The sequence below is a fragment of the Eschrichtius robustus genome, chromosome 17 (genome assembly GCF_028021215.1).
Source record: "Eschrichtius robustus isolate mEscRob2 chromosome 17, mEscRob2.pri, whole genome shotgun sequence".
In the NCBI taxonomy this organism is placed as follows: Eukaryota; Metazoa; Chordata; class Mammalia; order Artiodactyla; family Eschrichtiidae; genus Eschrichtius; species Eschrichtius robustus.
The window spans coordinates 69,790,761-69,814,247 of NC_090840.1; positions in this window are offsets into that span (position 1 = coordinate 69,790,761).

A 23,487-nucleotide genomic window follows, 5' to 3' on the forward strand; every position below is an offset into this window, starting at 1 on the left:
AGAGGAAAAGGCTCTCTTTAGAGAAAGATTAACTGTGAAACAGGTAGTTCAAAATACAAAGGGCAGGAAGCGTGTCCTCTATTCCTGCTCTGAGTGGCCTCATACAACCTGTGTCAACTCTGTGGGCTTTGACACCTTTGATCTGGAAATAGAGGGAGTTGGACAAGGTGATTCTCCAGCTCCAAGAGTCTATGATTTTAACCTAACACCAGATTGAGGAAGATTAGAAATCAAAGCTCATGAACCACAGGGGAACTCGAACAGACTCTCGAGGCTTAATTTAGTCCCTTTATTGTCTCTTTGTTTAGTTTCTGGTTTTTCTTTCTTATGGGCTATCTTCCCTATAGCTTTGAAAAAAAAATTTTAATAAAAAAGTAAAAATGCTCCCAGAGGGAGGTCTGTGGATTTGTGGAAAAATGGGACAAGAAAGAGCTGTCATAGGGTATCAGGGACAGAGAATCTAAGAAAACACATGCTCCTGGCCCACTTCCAAGTAAGGCGTGCAGGGCAATTACAGACCTTCTCAGAGGAGCCCAGGCTTCAGAACCACCCACAAAACAGTCCCAGGACTGCACTGGCCTGTCTCCTGTTGTGAGCTGGCTTGGCTTCCACGGCCAAGTTGAAGGCCCATGTGGTCTGCATGGCACTGACGTGCAGAGCCAGGCTGTCATTCAGATTCTAAGAGGTTTCTTTGCACATGAAGCTCTGGGAGCTACTGCACAACAAACACAAAATAAATATTTCTGCTGGGAGCTTCCATAGAGATCAAATTTTCTGCAGCTAATTTTGAAATACACCTAAAAATCTTTTTTGTTTTCCAGTGAAGATACCTTAATAGGCTCCTCAAATCGGTTAGACATGTGGCTTTAGAGAATTTTGACACTCTGGGGTTTGCCACAAAAACCAAGTAACTGTATATTACCTAAAAGCTGCAAAGATTGTTCTTACAGGAAGGGAGATCTTATTTGCAGTGTAATTTATATATTCTGTGTTAAGCATTTGAAATTCACAGCTGTCCTCTAAGGAAGCGCTTTTTTTAAACTAATAGACTTGACCTGTTTTTTAGCAGTTTTGAGCTTACAAAAAAATTGAGCACAGGGTCCAGAGTTTCCATCTGCCTCCCCCCATCCCCTACCCTCATTCCCCCTATCTTGGTACAAATGTACCCTTAGTGTGGTACATTTGTTACAATTGATGAACCAATATTAATACATTATTCTTAACTGAAATTCATAGATTTCATTAGAGCTCACTCTTTGGGTTATACATTCTATGAGTTTTGACAATAACGTAAAATGACATGCATCCACCATTACAGTCTCATACAGAATAGTTTCACTTCCCTAAAAATCCCCTGTACTCCTCCTATTCATCTCTCCCTCCCTCCCCCGTGAATCTCTGGCAACCAGTGATCTTTTTACATCTTAAGGAAGCAATTTCATCCACTTTCAAAGATGAGGAACCCAGGCCTTAAAGAGTTTAAGAAATTAACTTACCAAGGTCAGTGGGAGGGCTACTAGGTTCCACCTGATGCCAGGGTCAGGCTTCCCACTGTGCATTTATCCAACCAACTGCCACTTCCTGAACACCCTCTAGGTGCAGGCACAGTGCAGGTGCCGGGAACATAAGGATGAATAAAACAGCACAGCTCCTAATCCTATGGAGTTCATAGTAATGGGAAGCAGGCATTAAACAAACTAGCACACAAATGAATATAAATAGTGACCAATGGTTGAAGGACCATAAGATCCTAAGGTATAATAAGAATACTCTACAGGGAGACCTAGTTTACATTGCGAGGAGGTGGCTGAAGTGGTGGGTCTCAGGGAAGACCTCGCTGAAGAAGAATAAGAAGCAATTCTTCCAAGGCAAAGGGAGTGAGAAAACAGTTTTCACAAAGACCATGAGTTGGAACAGAAATTGTCTCTTTCAGGAAAACATCCCTCTCCCATACAAAGTGGTCTAAAGTCAGTTTTCTAAATTTATAACTCGTCAAGAGCACTTTTGAATAGGAGATTTCATGTGATCCAGAAAGTTCCATGTGAACATCCTCATTCCCCAACACTAGGAGAGGGGTTAACCACTAATATTCACGAAGTGTCTTACAACAAGTTTGATAGGTTTGAATTTTATCTTTACCCTCACTTTCTAGAAGAAGAACAAACAGAGGTCTGGAGAGAAGCAAATGTCCCAAGGTCATGAAGCAGTGACTGTCTCCATACCATGCCACCTCTGCAGTGAAAAAGCCACCTCCTAAATGTCCACTCCTGCCTCAAGGAATCAGTGAGAAGCCCGGTGCCTGGCACAAAGTGGTCATCAAATCAATATTTGAAGAACAAACGAATGAATGAATGAATGCCATTGATAACCAGTCAAAGACTGTCAAGGAGGCAGCTTGAAAGGGCAGTGGTCTTGGACTCAGACACCCTGACTGTCTATCCCTCCTCCAACAAATGACCTCGTTTGCCTCTCTGGCCTCAGTATCCCCAGCTGCTCATCGGTAAGTATATTCTTTAAAATTGAAAAGATAACCAATATTTTTAAATTAAACATAGTAATATAACTATCAGACTCTGAAAAGACAAGGGAAGAGGGGAGGGAAGGAGGCTTATCTGGATTCTTACATCTGTGGATTCATGATTCATTCGATCTAGCACTGCAGGCACCCATGACAGTCTCCGTCACTATCCTTTTCCTCACCTGTGGCAGACATCACTAATTAGTCATGACACACTTTCTCAAAGAGCCCACAGGAAGCCTCTCAGCCCAGCGCTCCAGGCAGCTTCTAGGACACACCATCAATGACCCTCAGGACGAAACCTGTTTGTGAGCCCTACACCAAAAAGACACCTGCTTGATTAAGAGCAGCTTCCAGGGAAAATTGGAGATTAAGACTTAAATCTCATGGAGCTTTAACAACTCTGAAATTCTCCAACTGGACACGGCCTCAGTCCTAGGTTTTCACTGACTTTGCAGCGCTTTCTGTTTTCAGTGAGGTAGGAAATTAATCAGATAAGGCACCAAACATCCCTCTAGCCCAGAGTTGCTAGTGATACAGTAAAAGATCATTTGATCCTTTCCCTAGGACTATTCCCCTCCTCCCTTCCCCTGTCAACCACTACCTCAGAGTTAGTGTGCAACATTTCCTTCCATGTTTTATATTTTGTTGTGTCTATCGCCGTCCACAATTTGTACATTTAAATATATATATATAATTTTTTATATATCATAATATGTTTCCCTGTACACATGTGCAAGGATTTCTCTAAGGTATGTGCCCAGAAGTGAAGCAACTGGATCATAGGCTATACATAGTTTCAACCAAAGTAGAATTTACCTAATTTTTCTGCTTGTAATTATTTCTTTCTAAATCCATCTCCTCTTCTAGACTGTAAGTTCCTGGAGTTCCTGGAATGTGGTAGGCACCCGATTGCTATTTGATGAATGAAATAATTTAATTTAAATTTCAGACAGCCAAGTACAAAGGAGTAATTGGGGCTGATTTTAACTCTACCCTTAATCCCTCCTTTGCCCAAGCGACCTTCAGTATAAATAGTGTTGTGGGCTGAATTGTGTTCCTCCAAAGTTCATAGGTCGAAGCATTAACCCCTAGCTCAGAATGTGACTATATTTGGAGATAAGGATTAAAAGAGGTGATTAAATTAAAATGAGGCCGTTAGGGTGGGCCCTCACTCAATCTGACTGGTGTTTTTATAAGAAAAGGAAATTTGGACACAAAAAGAGACACAAGGGATGTGCACACACAGAGGAAAGAGCCTGTGAGGACATGGCAAGGAGGTAGCCGTCTGTAAGCCAAGAAGAGAGGCCTCAGGAGAAACCAACCCTGTCAACACCTTGATCTTGGACTTCCAGGCTCCAGAACTGTGAGAAATAAATGTCTGTTGCTTAAGCCATCTGGTCTTTGGTATTTTATTATGGCAGCCCCAGCAAACAAGGTCGAGTGCTACCTCTACAACCAAAGCCTCCAAATTGCCATGCCCAAGCCCTCTTCTGTATTAATATTGAAGTCTCCATTGAACTCAGAGACTCAAATTTCTAGCTTAATAGTCTTTCCATTACACCACTGAGTTTCAAGCTATTCCATAGAATTTCAAGTTACACACAGTGGGGACACACCCTGAGTAAAATGTTGGTAAGTTGCAGATTTTAGGCTCCCTCACCACTACCGTCAGAATAGCTTCATAAATTGGGCTTCCTCCCTAAATTGTCTGAATCAAGGACTTCATGCATTCAAAAAATAAATTGGGAAGAGCACTAAAGATGTCATAAAAGTGATTTTTGTTTTCAAAAATTTTCCAAGAAAGAGATTCAAGTTCAGAGGTAGGTCATGAAAATGCTCAATAAGACAATTTTATTCATAACAACCAGAAAAATTGTAAACAACCCAAATGTTCATCAAAGGGGGGATGAATAACAAAGTATAGTTTAGCATTATGATTGAATATACTCAGCAATTAAAATGAACACTCTATTGATACACACCAAAACGTGGACACATCTCAAAAACAGCATGCTGAGAGCAAAAAGCCAAGAGGAAGAGTACATTCTGTCTGATTCCATTTATAGGAAGGTCTATAAAAGCCAAAACAAATCTATAGTGACAGTGGATCAGAGGTTTCTGTGACAGGAGGGGAACAACTTGAAATGGGGCATGGCATTGGGGAATATGAAGGAGATGGAAATGTTCTCTATCTTTTCTGTAGGAATGGTTACACAGGTGTACATATTTGTCAAAACTCATCAGATGTTAGACTTCCAATGGGGTCATTCTAATTATATAAATATACCTCAAAATTTGACTTTATAAAAAGACAAAAATGGTCAAAAACTAGTATGTCATTTGATCCTGGTTTCTCCACTCCTCCACTCTTAAAAATATGTGTATTTTTCATGTGACTTTGCATGCCTCAGCAACTGCAGAAGCAGAAACTACTCATTTTGTATATATTTGGGCATAGATTATGGGCACATTTGCTTAGATTTGTATAGATTATGGGCATATTTTTCCATCTTGCTGCCCAAACAGATTGTTTCCTTCCATGCCTTGCTGATATCTCTGTCCAGCTTCTTTTTACGAGTTTCCAGAGCTATACCTTTCACTTCTGCCTCAGCCTTCCTTTTTTGTTGTTTATTTGGGTTTTTGTTTTGTTTTGTTTTGTAGCCCCAGAAGCACAGAATTATGTTAACTGTAATCTTTGCTTTAAGGCACACTATCATCATTGGTTCGTGTACAATACTCTTTCATTCTATTTTATTTGTAAACAATATCATGAATACCCTGATCTCACTGCCCAATCTAAGAACTAGAGCATTACCTCTAATTTACATCTTCCCATGGGTTCTCCCTACATCCTTCCCTTTGCCTCCTCCTGAGATTGTATTCATTGCATTTATCGTTCTTTTGCTTTTTTTTTTTTTTTAGTTTTTCACATGCAAATTGTATAGTTTTTCTTATGTTTGACATTTCTAAAAAAGGTATCAGACTGTACTCCATTTCTTAGGATAAAATGTTAGTGTGACATAGTGTTCGTCCACTTTCACAGATGTATAATAATCCATTGTGTACACATGCACAATATTTGGACAATCTTTTGTCTTGGGCATTTAGGATGTGCCCAGAATTTTGCTATTATAAACAGTTCAGCTTTGAACATTCTTGTGTGTGACCTCTGGTGTACATGGACATGGACTTCTCTTGGGCGTATATACCCAGGAATAAGATATTGGGTCATAGGGAATAAGAATGTCCAACTTCACAAGTTAATGCCAAACTGCTTCTCAATATTCTAAGGCTATTGGAGGAGAAAAAATCAATTAAGTGGAGAGAGAATGATAAATTTTTAGAGAGTTGATTATACTCTTACTTTCTTTAGTATTTTATATATATATATATATATATATACACACACACACACACACACACATATATATGGTCATTTGTTAATGTTAGAAGATAAATAATATGCCATGTCCTACTTGGCTTCTTCATAAAATCACAGTTGGAATATTTGTGAACAATAAGAGAAATATTTCCCCCTATATTTCCAGAAAATCAGAAGCCGTCATCATTGACCTCTTCTAACAAGTTTTAGAAATAAGAACATTGACCTCTTTTAAGAAGTTTTAGAAATAAGAACAATAGTAATGACAAGTTGAACATTTTTATGACCTATGTATGCATTTATTGTTTGTCATTTAGTTCTCATAACAATCTTATTAAGTAGTTCCCATTACTATTCCCATTTTACAGAAAAGTAAATTGGGATTTAGACAGGGGGATCCTAGTGAGTAGTTAACCTAGCACTCAAACCCACCATCTCTTTTTCCATTGCACACCTGGCCTTCCAGAGTCTTGCATAAATTTTTGTGACCTGACTTTCCCACAGAACACTTCAGGCAGTTTCTCTCTCATAGTTTCATCTGGGACTGTGTCATGGTGAGATCCTGCTGTTGGTTTACTCTCCGTCATGCTGTGCTTTGTCTACATCTTGCTATTCAACATAACTACCACCCATCAGCCACAGAATGCCCCTTGGACCCATGTCTCCTCCTCTTGTGGCAATTCCTTCCAGATTTAAGTCACACACACACACTCACTCACACACTCACATTCACACACACGTATTTCAACCACTTTGCCTCCTTCCCACTGAAGACACTACAGAGTCTTTACAGTTCTTTCTTGGCTAGATGTTGTGAAAGGGATGCTGAACTGATTGGGAGCAGAATAAATGTGTTCTTCATCTGCAATTAACTGCACATTTTGGACAAATCATGTAACCTCTTTGAGGCTAAATTCTTGTTGTTGTGAAGATCAAATGAAATGACGCACATGACAGTACTTCAGGAAATATAAAGTGCTAAATAAAGCCAAGTTACTGCTATTGCTGTCAGCCCCCTTTCTTAGACCAATGCTATTTAAACCCTGAATTAAATGGGTCTCACATTGACATTCACAAAGCTTACTCAGACAGTGCAGTATAGTAAAGTGAGGGTGAGCTTGGAATAAACCACCATTGAGTTTGCAGCTGGCTCTTCAGCTTACAAGATATGTGACCTTAAGCCTTAACAACCTTACCTGAAAAATGAGAATAATACTATCTACCTCAAAGAGTGGTGAGGATTAAATTGTATGTCTTACATAAAGCATCTCTGGCAGGCAGAATTCTAAAGTCATCCCCGAGATTCTTGCCCCCTGGTATACATGTTCTGTATATTCCTCTATATTGAGTATGGGTAGGACATGTAAATATGATAAGATTTTACTCCTGTGATTAGGTTATTAATAAATTGAGTCTGAGTTAGTCGAAATGAAGATTATCCTGGGTGAGCCTGACCTAATCAGATGAGTCATTGACTGAGGTATTGGGCCCTTCCTTAAGAAAGAGATTCCAAGTGAGAGAGAGAGAGAGAAAAAGAAACCCTCCTGTTGGCCCTGAAGAAGCTAATGATATGTTGGGGAACAGGTCACATGGCTAGGACCTGAGGGTGACCTCTAGGAGCCAAGGGAGTCTCCAGACAACAGCCAGCAAGAAGATGAGGATCCCACAGCCAGAAAGAATTGAATTCTGCCATCAGTACAATGAACTTGAAAACATTTTCGTCCCTAGTCAAGCCTCTGGATGAGAATGCAGCCCAGCCAACACCTTGATCCCAGACTTGTGAGAACCTGAACAGAGAACCCAGTTGAGCTGACCCAGTTGGTCTGACACACTCAGACCCTGACCTACAGAACTGTGAGATAATAAATGGGTGTTGATTAGAGTCACTAAGTTTGTGGTCATTTGTTATGCAGCCATAGAAAATCTATACAGTATCTAGCACACTGCCAAGCACACAATATGAGCTCAGTAAAAATAACAAATCTAAGTGCTCTCAGAAATATATTTAGTGTATCCAAAAATAAATATGCTCTCTCCTGCCTCCTGATCTTCATGCATGCTCTTTTCTATACCTAGTGTTACTTTCTTCTCTCCCTCTACCCATTTTTCACTCAGCCAAATCCTATTCGTCCATAGGATCATACCCCTGAAAAAAGTGAAGAGACTAAACCACAGATTTTTAATGACTACTCTGGAATTACCTACCCAGTTAACAGTAGAACTGAGACCATAACCCTAGTTTCCTGATAGCACTAAATCCCTTTGCCCCTCATTTGCCCCTGAGGATCCCTGGTTTCTCTTATCCACCATCTTGAGTTTCCTCCCCAGTTCACTTTTCTCAATAACGCCCTTAAAACAGACATCCTTATCCCAACAACTGAGAGAAATAAAAGTCCAGAGGAAGCTCCTCCCTCCATACAGTATTAGCATCTACCAGTGAACCAAAGTTTCTCCCTTCAAAACTGGTGGTTTGGTATTGAGGTTATGAACAAATATCATTCATTCTATGACTCAGGGCACGCGCCCACAGGAGTTATTTATCAGCAAAACAACTCTTTGGCCAGGAAGCTGACTTTAGTGAATTTATGTGAATAAAAACTAAATAGCATAATCAGTTGCCCCATTAGAAATTCACTCCTAGTTATCCTTATCACAAGCAAAAATAATTGTAAGGGTGTTTAGTCCAGACAGGTGGTCCTCGAATATGGTTTATAAACCAATAATGGGTAAGCCAAGTCACTGTATATTGTACTACAGCAAACTGGTAATTGAAAAACTTTTTGTGAGGGAATTCAGGGCTCTTGACCAGATACTCAAGGCTCTCTCGAAATTCCCTCCCAAACTGGATGAAGAATGTGTTCAGGAAAGAGCAACCAGGAAGTGATACAATACCATGGTTGAGGGAAGGAGGGATGCTTACCCAGTAAGAGGGCCAACCAAGACTGCCATGGTTGTTATTTCCCAGCATATTTATCAAACAATTTATTTTGTGCCTACTATGTTCCAAAGACTGAGCTAAACCCTGGGGCTGGAGATGTGTATTAGATATTTCCCTTGCTCTCAAGAACTTGAATTCTGGTAGGAAGCAGAGAAGTATTATAAATAACCATTGCAATGTGGGTATTCAGTTCTATATTGAATGGATTTTTGATGGTGAATAGTGACACAGAGGGAGGAGTGTCACTTTGAAGAGTTATCTTGCTTTTCATGATGCCAACAGAAAAGAAACTTCAGGGAAACAGATTCTAACTGAAAATAAAAAGGACTTTTCTCATTGTCAGAGCTGTCTAAAAAGAGGATGAACAAAAGCAAATGAGTTCCTCATCCACAAAAATACTCAAGCTAACACTGAAAATCTGTGAATAGAAGACAGTGTAACAAACTGCTTGAGTATATGTCCTAGAACAGAGTTTTTCAACCTTGGAACTATTGACGTTTTATCCATATTGTAGTGGGAGCTGCCCTGTGCAAACCCCATCCACTGAGTGTCTCAGTGTGACAACCAAAACTATCTCCAGACACTGAAAAATATCTCCTGGAGGGGAGAGGGACGCCCCTCCTGGTTTAGAACTCCCATGATAGAGGAAATCAGAACTGAATTTGAACCCTGGCTCTAACATCGTCTAGCTGTGTAATCTTGGGCACGTTACTAAACTCATTAACAGACTCACAGACTCAGAGAACAAACGTATGGTTACCCAGGGGGAAGGGTGGAGGGGAGGGATAGTTAGGGAGTTTGGGATTGATAAAAAAAAATTGTGTATCACTATATTGTAGAGAAATACAGTAGATTAGCCGCTGTAGACCAGCAGCATCACCACAGATCTTCAGGCATCCCTTTGCAGGAGCTGTGCTATTTTCACTAACCTTGGCATTATGTTGCAGTCTTTAGTATTTATACATAAAAGCAACTGTGTTAACTCTGGAAGTTCGTTTTGTTATCGCAGAGAGCTTATCGCCCTCCATTATTCCTCATTTCATTTACAGTGAAATCAAAACCCATTCATTGGCAAGGCTATTGCAAGACTCTGGCCCTGCCCCCCTCTCCCAGCCCCTTTCCTGCCGAGTTCCCATGTGGACCTTCTGCTTGTTCCTTGAACTCGCCAAGCCCAGTACTCTCTGCAGTGCCCTTGCACGTGGGGTTCTCTCTGAGAACCCCAGAGAAAGTCACTAACTGAGCTCGTGAATGTAACTTGTATAATATTGTACATCAACTATGCATCAATAAAAAAGAAAGGAAAAAAATAAACTCATTAAGCCTCAATTTTCTCTTCAATAAATTGGAAATACTGTGAGCTTCACTTCATAGCTTCAAGAGAGGATTTAGGAGATACTGAAGTTAAGTGCTCAATAAAGTGTAGCTACAGTAATGGTTGATGTTGTCAAGTGGACAGAAGCTGAAGGTGGCTGAGTAGACAGGCAAATTTTAAGGTTTCTTTCAACCTGAGATTCCCTAATACTAAGTGAAAATCATTGCCTAATTTTTTATACAGATTAATATTTTTCTTAAATAAGACTTGACTGGAGAAGAGGTAGAATATCTCATTACAAGCAGACATAAGAAGAATTCCTTTTTCATTAACATTTGAGTAATGAATGGGCATTTGCTGAACTTAACTTGAAAACCCAAATGCGCCATATTGTAGAGCAGAGTTTCTTAACTCCCATTCATTCTTCCTAACCCCATCGGTGTTGACAATCCAAGTGCTGGGAGAAAAGAATGGTGGGAACTGTGCTTCAGTTCCTGCACTGTATAATCAGGTTCTTGTGAGGATTAAATTAGTTCATGTATAATAAATGCTTAGACATTATTATAGAATATAGTGTGCATTAGGAACACAATAGTGATTAACCTTGCCAGAGAAAGTCACTAGCTGAGCTCATGAATATACCTAGAAATTCAACAAGAAAACAAGAGAGAAAGTACATGTTTAACACAGGAGTCTGGTGAAACATGGAGGTATAAACTTGGGCAGGGGTTATATCCTGAAGTTCCTAATATCCTTTGCTAATGAGTTTAATTTAACTAAAGGTTAAAAAGAGTTTGTTTGGGTGAGTATGTGTGTATAGGAGTAGGTGAAGGAATGAGTGCACTGGAGCCATGAATTGGATGAGGAGATGTTGTCTTTCTTGACTCTAAGCAAGGTGATGAGATTACAGATCTGGAGAATGGATAGTAGGTGGGGTACATTGGATCACTACTCCCAATTCTTATTCCCTCCATGTATTAGAATTAAACATGAGTGTTTTTTGCCTCAAGACAATAGAGTGGAAAGATATTTTTCCATCCAGTTAATGTTGGGTTTGGCCCCATGACTTGCTTTAGTCAATGAAATGTAGGCAGAAGTGACAGTATGCCAGTTCCAAGCCAAGGCCTTCAGAGGAATCACACACCCTCCTGGCTTCTTGTGATCCATCATGAGAAGAGTCAGAATGAAAAGACATGAAGCAGACCTGGACTTGACAAGAGCTTGGAGTCTAGTCTGGCCCACCAAACGCAGTCTAAATCTGCTGAACCACAGTCATCCTGTAGATCTGTGAGCATGAAAATAAATGACTGTCATTTAAATCACTGAGATTTTGAGATTGCCACAAAACCTGATGAATGTATCAGAGATTTTGCAATAGCCATTGATTCATTCAGTTAATATATATTGAGCTTGTCCTGTATGCCAGGCACTGCTCTAATAACTGGAGCTACATCAAAGGACAAAACAGACAAAAATGCATCTTACATTCAAATGGTTGCAGTTGGCCAGGTGAGAAATGCTTAGGATCAACACTGAGGCTGTGAACTTGGGAATAAGGATTGATTATTTTTACTTGACTATAGAGATTTCAACCCAGGTTTAACAATTCATGAGAAAATATGTCCAGTAACCACCCCACAAAGTTTCATCCAAAGAAAATTGAATTTAGGAGGGCGAAGTGACTAATGAGGGGTCACTTAGCAGACGTACTGGGGATGTCATTATAAGTATAAAATAAAGCCCTCACTCTGCCTCAGAATTACCTGGGATGTTTTAAATTACTACAGTCCAGGCCATATCCCATAAATTCTGATTTGATTGGTAGAGAATCAGACATCAATTCTGTTTTGTTTCATTTTGCTTTAATTTTTCAGGTGATTCTAATGAGCCAGCAGATTTGAAAACCACTGTATTAGGTCTCCCTGTGTTGCAGACAGACTGCACTAGCCAACCAGACATCAAATGCAGCAGATGTAGTCGTGTCTATAAATAATGACTTCACTTCTAAACCGTGGAAAGATTGAACTCAGAGATCTTTAAGTTCCCAGGTCGGAGCATCTATACGGTCTATGAACTATTCCAGCAACAGACACAAAAGGAGTTGACATTTGCTTTCACTATGACAACTTTAAAAACTCCAGCCTAGGATTTCTGTCACTGATCAAGCAGTTAAACTTTCAAATTCAGTAAATTTGAATTATTCATGATATGAATTGATATGAATGATATGTTGTCACTTCAGGCTAAACACATCTAAAGCTATGTCCTTAAAAGCAAACTGTTTCAACATGAAAGACTCAGAAACCTTTTAGTTAGGTCAAAATTTCAACAAATGTTATTAAAGTTATTTTATTGGCCTTGTTCCGCACCCCCCCAAAAAAGTTTGGAGGGTAGGCTCCTTGGAAAGCAATCAAGACAGTTTCTGCCATGTGCCAGGAAATAAGCAATCTAATTCTAGTTCTCATGGTCAGGAACAATTTTTTTCTAGTTGTGATTTGTCAGCAGCTCCAGGGATCAATGACGCTCTGGTGAAATGGGCCAACTCAGAGGAGTGGGTGGTTTTTTACATGTCATTTCTTCCTTTCTATCAAGTAACTTAGGTAGTAATGGAGTAGAGCTCATGGGAAAGTCTTTTATATATTATAAAAGAAAAATCCTTCCGTCTATGTCTTACAACCATAGTTAAATATATGTCAGCCTAATAAATAAGAACTAGTCCATAAACTGGGTAGTGGCACATCCATAAAAAATGCTGGGCCAGTGTGAGCTCATTGGCTCAGACCCGGGAAAAACTTCTTCGTGTTTGAATACTACTTGGGGAGTTTGTTTAATTACACCTGTCTTTTGTCTAGTTCCCAGAACGGACAGGACATGGTCACAAAAATAAAAATGAGCATCACCAACACACACTTTAATTCTCTGCTGTCTTTGTCTAGTTTTGACATCTGTATATATTCCAGGAGAGCTCTGGTCATTGCTGTACAAGAATGACACAACATGGATGGAGAAGGTCCAAAAAAAATTAAATTAATGACCAAAAGATTTGGCAAGCTGCCATATGAAGACACAGAGTCCAAAAAAAAAAAAAGCTCACAGGCTGAAGAGGGATATGGTTGAAATCTATTAAACCATTACAGATGTGGACAAAATAACTAGATTTTGTTCAACAAATCCCAAATAACTGTACTAAAATATACCCTCCTTAAATCCTTAAGGAAGAAATTTCTAGTAAACTGTAGAGTGATTTCTGATACACAAAGCAATAACCAGTGAAATTGGGTTTTTATTTCTTCCACTTCACAAAGAACAAACCTAAAGCTAAGATTTTAAATGACTCACACAAGGTTGCACAACTAGTGTACATGAATATTAAACATTAATAATAATAATAACTTTCTTTAGGTTTGCACCATGTGCTGGCTACTGCGCTTAGCAGTTTCATGCATTATCTTGTCCTTTTAATCCTTGCAACAACTCTTTGAATTAGGTATTGCTATTATCTGCTTTATACAGTGACTTTTAAGTAACCATGTAAATGTCTCAAAATTACACAGTCAGTATGTAATGGAAGGAATTTTGTAAACCAGGCCATCTGATTCCAATATTCACACTGATCAGATCAACTAACTGCAAAACCCCTAAGCCATTCTACTTCAGCGTATACATATGCATGTCTGAATCCCCAAAAAAGAATTGATGATAGAAACACAAATTTATAAGTGGCAACACTGAGATTAAAATTCAAGTCTTCTGAATCCAAATCTGGTTGTTTCCTCTAAGCCAGTTACTTTATTTAGGACAAATAAAGGAGAGTTTTTATACTGCAGGCAGTAAAAATCACAAGACTTGTTAACTCTAAAGAAATAGTTCAGGCTAAAATATCAAGTCATTTCAGGAAGAGTTGAAACCTATTCATGTTTGACATAGGTTATCAAGAAAAGTTGGAACACTGGAACATCTCTGTGACCTATGACAGTAACATGAAACTAGCTATGCCTTCCCACATCTTATCCATTTCAGAGTCCAAACACACAGAGTTCCAGCACAAAGAGTGGACCTTTGTTCCCAGGGGAACAAAAAGTCAGAAGTGCACAAAGCAAAATGGGGATATGGGTCAATATAGTTGGCTCAGCCTCTCGTTGGGATCTGGTTTCCATATCATGTCTGGAAATATCAAAGCCCAAGATCTATGAAAATTACACAGTCTTCCATTTACTTTAGCTGTAAGACTTCCTTGAGAAGGAACCAAGAAGTCCTAGAGCCCAGTGTCCCTCAGAGGGACTAAGTTTTCTCAAGGTATATGCCTGAGCTTACACTCTAGTCTTGGACAGGGGATCTTCCAACTTCATCCCTTTATCTCTGTTGACAGATTAACTCAGGGCCACTCTCCATCTCTCCGTCTTCCCATACTTCTTTCTGTTCTTGCTTTCTTAGTAATTTTGATGGCTGACTCTGATTTCTCTTTTCTTATATCCAAAAAGACTGAAGAATTCCAAAGGGCTTATGAACCCAGAAAAAGCCAATAAATACAACAGCTTGAGCAAAACAAGTTTCTTTCATCTGTGGCTCTTGAATTCAAGGCTTATATTTGGCACAGTTTTGTGGGATCTATTTACCATCTGAAAACATCCATTGTTTTTAAAGCAAAATATTGCCATTAACAAAAATATGGAAGAGTATCATTGAAGCCATTTATTAATTCAACAAAAATCTAGGGAACACATTATATGTCATGCACTGAACAAGGAATTATGGAAATACAAAGATGAGCAAGATATGACCCCTGCCCTCATGAAAAATTCTGCCTTGAAGAGGAAACAAGGCTCTTTAGTGCACTAGTCACTATAATGTGGAATAGAAAGTGTCAACAGGAAAGGCATTCATATTACCACGTTGGTGTTTTGTTGATTAAATGAGATAATGTATGCAAAATTAAGTGTGATGAGAAGTCAAAGAAGAGCCTGCACTCCAAGATACAAGGTCCATATAACTCCAGTGGCAGGGGGAGAGTGGATGGCAAGGAGGAGATTTCAAGGAGCCACCTGGGACATAATCTTCCAAAATGCATCCAAGATGAAACTATTTTTAAGAAACCATAATTTCCTAAAAATTGTCATTTTTCCTGTCCTCACTTCTCTCCTAACTCTGCTACAATCAGTCTGAAAGGCCCTGCTGTTTTCTAGAAACCTGGCCTGCAACACAGTTAAGAATTCAATGGGAGATGCCTGGGCACTCAGGAGATTTAAGAGGGGAAAACATCATCTATTTAAGAAGGTAAGGTATGCGGTCTTCATGAAAGTGTGTTGCTTGGAGGCCCAGAATTCGAAACACCACCACCACTTGTAGTTTGCAGTTCATGGAAGAGGAAGGCAGGATGTGCAACAAAACCCAAGCTCCAATAAGCTCTACCCCATCACCCAAGAGTTGGAGCATCTCAGGATAGGTGTTCACCAAACATCCTTCCATCCAGTGTGTGCTTTTCTCAGCTCAAGTCCTGATACCCAAAGATCTCAGAGGCCTGGAGACAGCCTGGAACCGGGTTGTCAGCTGGAGTTCAATGATACCTGGACAAACTACATCAGGCCAAGCGGAGGAAACATGTGAATGTGGTGCCCGTTCCCCTCCCTGCCTCCTCCCTGCTTTTCTATCTACAAAATCTGGTTTTCAGTATTCAGACCTGAACCATTTGGTTTTAGTTGTTCCTCTTCCATATCATTTCAACAGTTCTGCCCTAGAATTCCAAGAAGGAAATTCTGGAAGTAGGAACAAGCCTTTCAACTGAGCTTCATTATCTACCAAACACTCTTCACATGCATTTCACTTCTGCTTTGGTCCTTACAACACTCCTGTAGGGTCAATTTTATTCATCCCATTTTATAGATGAAGACTTGAGGCTCCAAGAGAATACTGGACTTACCCAAGCGGACACTACAGTGGGTGATATGGCACTCGAATCCCCTAACTCCAAATTTCACATCCCTTTCCTATATCCCAGGGCCTCTCTACTGAGACCAGCAGCATTCCAGTAGGTTAGAAAAGCAAATTGAGCAAGAAGGAAGTCAACTCCTCAAGGTGAAATAAGTCAAGATGCTAAGAACTAAATACTCCTTAATGTCATATCAGTTAGAGGAGACAGCAGAAGAGAGGAATAAAGGAAGATTTTGGGGACAATAAGCTTCAAAGATTTTCAAAGGAGATGTAGCTGGTTCTAACTTATTTCTCCCCTCTCTCTCCTATTCCAAAGACTTTGATTTCTCCTCGGAAATATTCACAAAGGAAGCACTCTTAGCCAAGGAAATCACTGCTAACTGGCTGTGTAGTTCCATGCTCTCTAACAGTGGTAATCATAAAGTTGTTCTTTATAAAAGAAGATAGCCCCCTGGATGTGTCATGATAAAAGCCACTGGCTGGAGGAGGCTCTTATCAAGAATCAAGGGTCTGCTGTGGTCCGGGCGCTGTTACAGACATTCACGAGTTGGCTGGTGTGCCCAGGAGCACAGATGGCTTGGCGATGTCCTGTCAGTAGCCTCTCACCCTAACCATGAGATGGCTTGGCTTAGGTGTATTGCTGAAGCATGGCAGGTCAGCATGACAGCAAGCAAGCATTTCAGACCTCAGCCTCACCTGAACTTTGCCCACCAGGTCACCTCACCAGCTGCGGACACCCTCCCACTTGCAACTTCTTCAGGGGAGAATCTTAAATCCATGGGCAATGCATTGACCCAGAAACCCAGAGATCCAATCTCATCCTGAGAAAAAGACAAACCCAAATTGAGGGGCGTTCTACAAAATGCTTGACCAGCATTCTTCAAAACTGACATGGTCATAGAAAATAAGGAAAGACTGAGAAACTGTCACAGACCAGAGGAGGCTAAAGGGACATGATGACTAAATGTAATGTGGCATCCCAGATGAAATCCCAGGAAAGAGAAAAAGACATTGGTGGAAAAGCTGGTAAAATCTGAATAAAATCCGGAGTTTAGTTTATAGTAATGTACCAGTGTTAATTCCTTAGTTTGGACAAATGCACCATGGTAATATAAGATATTAACAATAGGGAAAACTGGGAGAAGTATGTGAAAACTCTCTGGACCATCTTTGCTACTTTTCTGTAAATCTAAAAGTATTCCAGAATTAGAAGTTTATTTAAACAGACAATTTTAAAAGGCAATGCAAACATTTATTCAACATCTCCTAAACACTAAGTCACCATGCTAGGCACCAAGATAAAACAGGGAACAGAACAAGCTTTGTCTCTGGTGGTCTAGGGCAGAATTTAGTGGGAAACAACTACAACCTAAACAAACCCAAGTACCCTGGTCCTCTAGATAAGACTGTCCTTTAATATGGAAGTAAAATTACTCAAGCCCATCCCCTACTGGCTGCAAGAAATTCAGTCCCTTCACAAGTATTTCTGAAAATTCTTTGGAGGAAAGGGCACACACTCCAAAGACACAGAGCTATGAAAAGATGAAGTTTGGGTCATTCTCCAAGATAGGCCTCTGGATCAGCCTAGGCCTGATATTAACCCTTCACTCACAATGTTATTAACACAGAATCTTCTCTATCTTTTCTGTACTTGAGTTCTCAATCCATGAGAAATAGAATCATAGAGTGTACAGATGGGGAACTAAAATATCATCATTATCAACACCATAACATTGGAAAGAATGGCTTATAACCATGGGTGAGTGAGCTCAAAGCACCAAATCTCAGAATTAGAGAGACTTAGCCAGCTGTAGTCACTGACTGAGACAGGACATGCCATGCCCATGCTGAAGAGAGAGCAGCCCGGGTGCCCCCTAGGGCGAGTCTACACACAAGATGAGGAGGAGGTACCAATGCCCTGCATGCCTTCCTTTGTACCAGCACAGGTAGGTGGTTAGCAGGTCAGGATAACGCACAAGAATGACAAAGATATGGGAGATACATCTCTACCTAAAACAATGAAAAGTAGGAAGGGCTGAGGTAGGTAAAATATTTCTTGCACGTGTACTCATGATTCCACACAGCTTTATTGAACACCCACTGTTTCCCAGATCCTGGCCCAGATGTTGGAAATACAACAAGCAGGATGGACAAAGTTCTTGCCCTTGTCAAACTTGCACGCTCACTGGAGAAACAAACAGACAAGTAGACAACTTGAAGATTACTATGCTTTGTGTAGCGACCATTTCCAGGAAAGGGATAGGGAGAGACAGGGGCTAACTTTTAGATCAGGTGCTCAGAGAAAGCCTCACTGAGGAGATGATGGGGTCCAGCCATGAACACACACACCTGGCAGAAAAGCCTTCCAGGCAGAAGGAAGAGTCGGTGTAGAGGTTGAGGCAGGAGTGTTGGGAACAGCCAGGAGGCCAGTGTATCAGGAGCTCAGTGGGCAATGGGGAGAAAGGGAGAAAGAAGTCAGAGAGGTGGCTGCAGGCCAGATCACGTACAGTAGACAGTGGCTGAGTCTTTCTGAACTTCCCAGAGCACACGACTTTCACCTCTGCTCTCTGCACCCTGCAGGCAAAGAGAGAGGGGAGGCAACTGGACACACAAGCATCAATAATCAAAATACAGACAACCTGGATATTCAGTTATGTCAGTCATAAGTTTGAAGAAAATTGGTACATATTATTTTAAAATATCATTCCAGTGGAACTTAAGATGTGGAATTCTTGCTGTTTGGATATGTGATGTAATTCAGAATTGAAAAGAAAACTGATGTCTCCCTGTAGTCAAGAGGGAATCTGATATTACAAGTTATGAAAAGCCATCCCTTAAGTCTAAACTAAATTCTTCCTGCCATCATTTAGGAGCATTTCTTCTTGTTATGTCTTGAGAGTAGGTAATAAGCCAATGGATTGTTGCAAAATACCCTCTGCCCTCTGAGGAACTGTGTTTCCAAAGGAAAATTCTGCTGGGTCACATGAAACAAAAGAACAGAGCAGCCCATTCCCAATATACACCCCCAGAGGCCCCCAAAGACACACACATGTGCACACATGCACACACACACACACACACAGAGGCAAGAATACACCAAAAGTAACAATGATGAATGCCAGACTGTCAGGCTGGGTGCTCAGTGCCTCCCATAAAGCTGGTCTTTAGTGCCTGGCACAGCAATCCACAAAGCGGAGGCTCTTAGGTCCCAGGCCCTGAACCTTTACCTCCTCCCACATCCTTACACCCACACTGCTTCTCTGGCAGCACCAACCCTGCTCCAGTTCAACAACCAAGTTGCTCAAGGGCACCTGATCTTCACAAACATTATGAGGAAACAAATCTCCGGATGCACAGTCTACCCATGAGCTAAATCACAGGTGTCCTGTTGGACATTATCCTGGTTATAGGTTTAAAGCATTCCAGTGTCTTTCCCAAGTCACCACCAATTTTCACTGGTCCTCTAATAATTAAAAATTCTCTTCTAAACCCAACACTTGAAGGTATTATCTTTTCTTATGCGTCTTCTCCCTTTTCACAATCACATGCGCTGGTTAATCTTCACTTGTGGCTCCAGATCCATTCTCTACCGTTTTCTGTCCTACTGAGCCCTAAGAGAACAACATTCTTCAGAGAGTTGTATCACCCAGGCTCCCCCATCTTCTGGCTTTCCACTGGGTTTGGTTAAACCAGCAGAAGAAGAGAGAGATCACATGTTTCTTCCCTGTTTTCATCTTGCCTCAACACTGCAGCTCTGATGAAGCATCCCCTCCTTCGTGTTCTCCTTAGCTTTGTTAAGACTATGTCCTTGTTGGTTTGCAACCTCGTGAGCTTCCCAGGTGAAATCTGAAATCAGCCCCCAAACACAGAGTGAAGGCAGCTTCAGAAGAAAAAGGCAGACCACCCAGATTGGCAGGTGGCAGGTTTAATAAGCAAGGGAGGGACTTCCCTGGTGGTGCAGTGGTTAAGAATCTGCCTGCCAATGCAGAGGACACGGGTTTGACCCCTGGTCTGGGAAGATCTCACATGTCATGGAGAAACTAAGCCCCTGAGCCACAACTACTGAAGCCCGCGCACCTAGAGCCCGTGCTCCACAACAAGACAAGCCACCGCAATGAGAAGCCCGCGCACCATGACAAAGAGTAGCCCCTGCTCGTCGCAACTAGAGAAAAGCCCGCACGCAGCAACAAACACCCAATGCAGCCAAAAATAAATAAATAAATTTATTTTAAAAAATAATAACAATAAGCAAGGGAACTTATATATGAGGCTTGTCGTATATAAGATGAATAGATCTCAGCACCCGCCTGCAGAATCTTAAAAGTTTATACAGAGGCCTGAACAGGGTTCAGTCATGTATACAATCCAGATGGCCTCAACATATTGCTCTCTCAAAGCTGTGTTCTTGGGGCAACTTCTAGCTCAGGGAAGCCAGTGGAATACACATTTGCCTCTGATTTTAGAGGTCCAGCTCACAGGTCAACCGGTGAGCTGGTCATGTCCTCTCAATGACCTCCTCCAACAATCTTCCTTTTGTCTATCAGCCCTAATGGTGGTAACAGTTTCCCCTTGTTGCTAGTCTCTGGGTGTAAGAACATCCTTTGTTGATTTCCTTAACCCTGACCACACCGCTATAGGTAATTTCTTTATTAGACTCTCTTCAGGTAAGCTATCTCGATAGAATTCTTTCCTCCAGAACCCTGCTAATACACCAAACCTAGTCTATTTTCAGCTCCTTCAGTCTCTGGATAAGTGTTTACTTTTCCCTTTGGGCGAAAGTCTAATTTCATTTGCCTCACTTCTAAACAGTTCTCATCAAACACGCAAATGCTAAGTCCAATGTTCTTGAGGTTCTGCCCACATTATTTCTTTCCCTTAGTTTGACACTCAGCTTCATCCTGAGTTTCTCTGAAAGTATTCATACATCTAATCAAGTAATATTTATTGAGGATTTAAGGATATCAAACACTGTAAATGCAACCATGAATAAGACACAGTCCCTGCTTTCAAGTAGCTTGTTATACAGTGAAGAAAAAAGTGAATAAACCCAAAAAAATCAATATTAATGAGGAAGGGAAGAAAGGAAGAACAATATGACTCAGTATGAGGAACAGCTCATTTAATCTCGGGGAGCGTAGAGAGGTGATGTCCAACGTGAGATGTAAAGAATAAGAGAGTATGAAGCAGGAGAAAGGTAGAGTGAGGTGGGAGAGAGCATGGACAAATGCTCAGAATGCGGCACAGAAAACTGAGCATTCGTCAGAGCTGGAGCAAAGATTGTGCAAGAGAGAACAGGAAGAGATGAAACTGGGAAGAGAAGATGAGGCAGATTATCCAGGCCTTGCAAGCCTTTTTAAGGAGTTTGGACTTTACCCAAAGATCAATGTGGAATTGCTGAAGAGTGTTAAGCTGAGAAACACCATAATCAGAAACGTGTCCAGGAAATTCCAAGACAGCTATCAAATCGACAATGGATCGAAGGGAAAAAGACTACTCAAGGCATACAGTACTGGCAGCATGACCTAGACAGTGTCAGTGAAGACTCGAAGAGCTGGGTAGAATTATTAAAATGTTTAGATGTTAGGATTAATAGGACTTGGTGATTATTGGGATGCAGAAGAAGTGGGAGGTGGAGAAAAGGATAGTCACCCCCAAATCTGTGGTTTAAGCAAGAGTATGCTGGTACCTTTCACAAAGATAGAAAACACAGCAGGAGGAGAAGGTCAGGGGTAAATATTCCTTAACAGTGCAACTGAGTTTGAGGTTCTGGTTGGATTTCCAGTGGGAACGTGTCTGTAAGCGGATGAGTGTGCAGGTCCTGTGCTGAGTACCATCATCTGGACTGAGTCATCGTTGTAGTTGGGTGTTATGGGAAACTCCTCACTCTCCTAATGCTTTTCTTTGCTTTAAATATATTTCCACTGGTTATCCTTAGCCTTTACCTAATTTAGGGTCCTCATTACTTTCCAGACACATGGTTTTCTTTTAAAACATCCCAACTTTTTTTTCCAGAATGTCTACAAGCTTAATTTCTTTATAATACCAATTATTGGCGTAACCAACTTGCTTCAGGAAACTAGGAGTCCTTCTCTTCTCACCTACTCCCAACTTCCACCTTCGGGCTGGCATGGAGCTCCTGTCTTCCAAGCCCCAAGAAGCAGCCATTTCCCCACATACCTGTAATTCAAGTTCAGTCCTTGATTCTAGCCAAGGTGGTGATTCCCAAGTCCCTTTTAACTTTTGAGTAAGGGGTATTCTCAATAAGCTGTGACCATGTGAGTAAAACATAAACATTCCCACATGGAGGCGATATCAATCATTCATTCAGGAAGTCAAGAGCTTCTGCTCCAAGAGTAAAGCATTAAGAAAAAAAGCAGCGTCTCCTGCTAAGAGCAGGTGTACCTAAGATTCCAAATACCCCCTCCCCGCTTCCCACTGAGCTCAGCCCCTAGAGGCTCAGCATAAATCTAAATCAACCTTTCCTACTGCAAAGCCAAATCTCTGCCAAGAGTTAACACACTTACTCACTGGCCAAAGCTAAATCTTCAGCTCTGCTTTTCTCATCAGCTACAACCTGCACCTGTGGCTGAACCCTTGCTCTCTCCCCAGTGAAGGAACCAGTGAAGGAACACACAGGACTCCTTTGGAGCTAGACATCAGTGCTCTCCTCATTAGCCAATACCTCTTATTCACTTCACTTCAATTCAACATACATTTATTGAGCAACTCTTATGTTCCAGGCTCTGTGAACAGCCCTTTACACACAAATTTTAAAAAATATATATGTTAAGTTACCATCTCTGCACTTGAAGAGATTATATTTGGAGGGGGATAAAGGTGTGTAATAAATAACTGTAGTGTATTATGATAAATATCAATAGTATCTCTTAAATGCCAGAGGGAATACAGGTGAGGAAGCAATAAATCCCCCCTGGGTTGATGGGAGGTGAGGTAGAGACAGTTGGGGAGAGGCAAAGGAAGCAGAAAATTAATGCACTGAAGCTAGGGTGATATATAAAGGGCTTAATTTGCCATGGGGAGGAATATGAATTTCAGTCTGTAAGCATCAGGGAGCCCTTAACATAGGTATTCTCAGTTTGGAGACCTAGGACTGATGGAACAGTGCCACTCAAAGTATGGGCCATGGACCACATCCACAGATGGCAGTCCACTGAGATGAGCACCAGAATTAAGAATGAGCCTTTACAAACTTGACATTGATGTGACATCCAAGATGTGATCAGTGGACTTATATCAGGGTATTGATCAGTTCAGGTGTGGTCACCCCTGTGGGGGGCTGGGGACTAGCTGGGAACTAGTATTGATTTGTGACAGATTAAAATTTTGAAAAACAAATAAAATTTGTCCTTCACCATAGATAATTCAAGAAGCACAGTTCCAGAGGG